General features: G+C 35.2%; 1 protein-coding gene across 1 annotated transcript in view; it reads right to left on the minus strand.

The window, feature by feature from the left end:
- The window catches only part of LOC106465839 (tetraspanin-1-like), a 51,765-nt gene extending 50,346 nt beyond the window's left edge, over positions 1-1,419 (minus strand). The window contains exon 1 of the mRNA XM_013926081.2: positions 1,201-1,419. The gene's annotated coding sequence lies outside the window, so the exon portion shown is untranslated. The remainder of the gene's footprint in view (positions 1-1,200) is intronic.
- Positions 1,420-5,061: the final 3,642 nt, after the last annotated feature.

Below are 5,061 nucleotides of genomic sequence, written 5' to 3' on the forward strand. Positions count from 1 at the left end.
TTTTCAGATATTGATATATATATTCAGCAGTCTAGTATTTCTGTATTTTCAGATATTGATATATATATATTCAGCAGTCTAGTATTTCTGTATTTTCAGATATTGATATATATATTCAGTAGTCTAGTATTTCTGCACTTTCAGATATTGATATATATATTCAGTTGTCTAGTATTTCTGCATTTTCAGATATTGATATATATATTCAGTAGTCTAGTATTTCTGTATTTTCAGATATTGATATATATTACGATTCTTGTATTGTTTATATGTGAGAAGAATATCAATCGTTGTAATAACAGGTAGACTTTATCCAGTATTTCTAAGTTTCAGAAACGTTGTAGCCTGTTTTAGAGCGCCTTTTAACACATAACATGCTTAGCTAATCCGAAACATTGTAACCTGCTGTAGTGCGCTTTTCACCTGAAGCATACTTAATCCGAAACGTTGTAGCTTGTTTTTTCTCCCGAAACATCGTCACTTAATAGGAAACGTTTTTTTTATAGCACATTTTCTATCATAACCTACGCACTTAAACAACTGATACGCGCTTAATGTTTTTTTTCTATCAATCTGTGAAATATTGTTTAAGTTACAATAAACAGTTCAAATGTATTCCATATATAATGGAAAGTTCAGCCAATTCGGATCGAAACATAATACGTATTATTCTCTACAACTTGTGAATAAAAACGCAGACGAATAACTTATTAACTATTCATTACTGTAGGAATTGAAATAGTAATTTATTGAGTATTTTCAACGACATTGGAGAATACTTGGTTGATTTAAGATCCTATTTAAGTAAACTTGGAACAAAACCTGAAGGACCTAAGACATATACGTTTTAGTAACCCATGGTTTTTTTCTTTCTTAGTACATCTAACGTAAACATTAAAAACTACTACAGCTGACTGTCACGTTTATTTTGTAATATAGAGTAATCCAAGACCTTACAACGTGAGTTAAAAAAGACAAAAAACTTTCGAAATACTGTAAATGTCCATCTTGTTTTCTATAAAACAATCGGAATATTCAGAATTTACGTTTGAAAGTCTGTGAATTTAGTGTTTCTGGAGAACGCCTAAATATAGTCCGTTTGTTTTTACGGTGTGTGCTTTTTATGTATGTGACTAATAAATATTTCTTCCAGTAACCAGGATATTCAGAACTAAACGGTTTCGACATTTTAAAACATACCTGTCAGCCAATTTCTAGCTTCTTCCTCAGGCTTCTGCTCTATCATGTTTACGTTATACACTTATCTCACTGCGGGCGAACGGACACCTGCCATAGAAGCTGCTAGTCGTTGCCCCTGACAACACTGTATGCTGCACGCAGTAGCCGTAGTGAGACGCCTAAAATAATTCTGATTCGAACTCCAAGTAAACCCTCACATCCTCCCCATAGTGATGCTAGCTCTCGGATCGTGCCTTCCTTGATCGCGTGATTGGTGTGTAAGTGAGCACGTGCTATTGGCGTGGCCGATGTGACGTAATAGAATGCTAGTTTAATTAGTACAAAGAAGCTGACTTTTTCGTTTTCTTTAAGCTTGTAATCGTGAAGCCATTTTTGAATATTAGAAAAAAAAAGTATCTCTAGTAGTTATAGTGCTTTTAGTTTCGACAGAACGGGTTAGTGAGTAGGGCAACATTCAATTATTGTTATTACATGCCCCTAGTGGCTCAGCGGCAAGTCGGTGGGCATCTCACGCTAAAAATTGGGTTTTGATACCCGCTTTGAGCACAACACAGATGGTCCATTGTGTTGATAAACGGAGGGGGGAGGGAGAGCGAAGGTATTACGATCGGGTCCGTGTGTATGTGTCTGTGTTTCCGCGCGCGTATCTCGAAAACTAACGAACCAATAAACACGAAAACTGTACATAAGATGGGAAGTCAGCATGGGACAGTCCTCCCCAAATATGGTCTGGATCCAAAGCCAGATCCGGATTCTGGAGCACTTTCAAGGATGTTCTATAATGGGGAGATAGGGTATTTTCGCGGTTTTAGGTTAATAATTCTGTAAAGTGTGATCGGATTTGTACTCAAGTTTCTAATGGAAATTAAAATTGAGACTTCTCTTCACACTACAAAAAAAAATGATCCGGATTGTTGATCATTTTGGATCTGAGAAGGATTTTCTGAGTTTTCGAAGGTAAATTTGACGTTATCAAATATAAACGCATACATTCTCTAAAATGAGCGACGGGGCGATGGTGTGCAATCTCTCTCTTATTGAAAGTAGGTCTTACAAGACATTTTAGATGTTTAAAGGGTTTCAGCAGGTTTATTTTCTATTCAGGACTAAAGGCAGTATTACCATAATATTTTAGCATGTTTATTATTTCTTCATAACTGTAGGCAGTGTTATCAGAAGGTTTTAGCGGGTTTATTATCTCTTCATAACTGTAGGCAGTGTTATCAGAAGGTTTTAGCGGGTTTATTATCTCTTCATAACTATAGGCAGTGTTATCAGAAGGTTTTAGCGGGTTTATTATCTCTTCATAACTGTAGGCAGTGTTAAAAGATTTCAGCGAGTTTATTGTCTCTTCATAACTATAGGCAGTATTATCAGAATATTTTAGCGGGTTTATTATCTCTTCATAACTGTAGGCAGTGTTATCAGAATATTTTAGCAGGTTTATTATGTCTTCATAACTGTAGGCAGTGTTATCAGAATATTTTAGCAGGTTTATTATGTCTTCATAACTGTAGGCAGTGTTATCAGAATATTTTAGCGGGTTTATTATGTCTTCATAACTGAAGGCAGTATTATCAGAAGATTTCAGCGAGTTTATTGTCTCTTCATAACTGTAGGCAGTGTTATCAGAATATTTTAGCGGATTTATTATGTCTTCATAACTGTAGGCAGTGTTATCAGAATATTTTAGCGGGTTTATTATGTTTTCATAACTGAAGGCAGTGTTATCAGAAGATTTCAGCGAGTTTATTGTCTCTTCATAACTATAGGCAGTGTTATCAGAATATTTTAGCGGGTTTATTATGTCTTCATAACTGAAGGCAGTATTATCAGAAGATTTCATCACGTTTTTTTGGTTTCTTCAAAATTGAAGGAAGTTTAATCAGAATGTTTCAGCAGGTTTAGTACCTTTTTAGAGGTGAAGGCGATATCATCAAAAGGTTTCAGGCAGTGTTACCACGAGTTTATCGTTTTAATGATGTATAAACTAAAGTCATTCGGAACTTACAGAGTAGCGTATAGCATATAACATTGATTTCACATTATTTTGTAGATTTTAGTCAGGAGATGTTGTAATGCAATAACGGATGGATTTTAACGAACAAGACGGAACCATTGAAAGTCTGAAACTGTATCCTATGTGAAAATACTTATTTCTTATTGTTGTTGTTTGTTTTAGTTTGGTCTATTTCCAAAGTTCTGGGCGAGAAGCACACATATTTGATGTTAAACAATTGAACTATACCCTATAGTCTATGAGAAAAGAACAGGTGGTAATCCCGTTCAGTCTACGTAAGAACTAATTCAATGACATAAGTACACAGAGAGCTTTGTTATCTATGCCGCTAACTCGGTAAAGTTAATATAAAGTAACCGAAAGATTTGATGTGAAATACCTTAAAAAGGAAAATGCGTGCGCCCTCTTTTCTTGGGAGAGATTTTTGAATAAATTATTACACTACAGTAACAAACTGTACGTATATCACATTGTTATAGTGTGAGCACGTGACCAATATTTATATATAACTAGCAGAGACTCACAAAACATCTGCAGCCAAATTAGTATCTTCATTGCAACAGTACTTCTTTAAATACATTATTTCTAAAGTAATACAAAAGAATTCTAATCGCATACACTGAAATCTGTAAGTCCGCTTGTCTTAGGTCTAACATTAGTTAAGCCTTTATTAAGAGATAAATTAACACTGTAACTTGTTTACGTTTTTTACTTTAGTTCAGTCAGGACTAAACCTTACCGCACTTAATACTATCAATAAATAATCTTCTAATATTACTCTACGACCTAACGTTAGACCTTTTTAAAAAACTTTGATAAGGTTTTAATATGTTGTATAAAATGTCTGCTAAAGTATATTTACGTCCTTTCTGGCGTAGCTCGACAATTTAACAATGGTACGTTTTCAAATTACGAAAAAGGTGCAATTTGTTGTACACTTTAGTCCAAATATATCTTCAATTTTTGATCAGTCGTAGACTACTCGCTTCTAGTTGACAGAAAACCAAACTACTTAAATTACGTAATAAGTTGCCATGCCATCAGTACGTGACCGAGAGACAGACAGACAGATACACACACACACTGTGTTTTTTTATAGATATACAAGATATACAGCATTATGTTGCTGGGAACACTTTATAATATGCCTCTTTAGTATGACCCTTGAAATATCTCTAACTTCTTTTACGGCTCATTCATCCACAGGTAATTATGTTGATAGTCTTACTCCGACAAACTATAGGTAGGGCGCTAGACTCGCAACCTGAGGATCGCGGGTTCGAATCCCCGTCCTTTCAGCTGTGGTGGCGTTATAATGTTACGATCAATCCCACTATTCTTTGGTTAAAGAGTAGCCCAAGAGTTGGCGGTGGGTGGTAATGACTAGCTGACTTCCCTCTAGTCTTTCACTGCTAAATTAGGGACGGCCAGCGCAGATAGCCCTCTTGTAACTTTGCGCTAAATTCAAACCAGTCAGTCAGAACTATAGTGGTCATCTAGATGTGTCTTTATTAACAAATTAGAGAACATTTGTTACTAAAGATGAAATATTAGGTCGTCAAGAAATTAATGTCGCGTTTTGGAACACTTTCATTAATCATCCCCCCCCCCCCCAAAAAAAAAAAACCGTACATCAGGTATAACAGTTAAACGAACCACCTAAACGTCACGTTAGTGTAGTCTATAAAATGTGTAAAGTTTAGTATATTCTAATCCCTTATAGTGATGGCATACGACGAAACACACTTTCAGCATGTAATTAATGCTGGTTGATTACAAGAAAGGAAACAATGCCTCTGTAGCCACAAAGAATATCAAAGAAGTTTATGGAAATGTTTTGA

The sequence above is a fragment of the Limulus polyphemus genome, unplaced genomic scaffold (genome assembly GCF_000517525.1).
Source record: "Limulus polyphemus unplaced genomic scaffold, Limulus_polyphemus-2.1.2 Scaffold2068, whole genome shotgun sequence".
Classification (NCBI taxonomy): domain Eukaryota; kingdom Metazoa; phylum Arthropoda; class Merostomata; order Xiphosura; family Limulidae; genus Limulus; species Limulus polyphemus.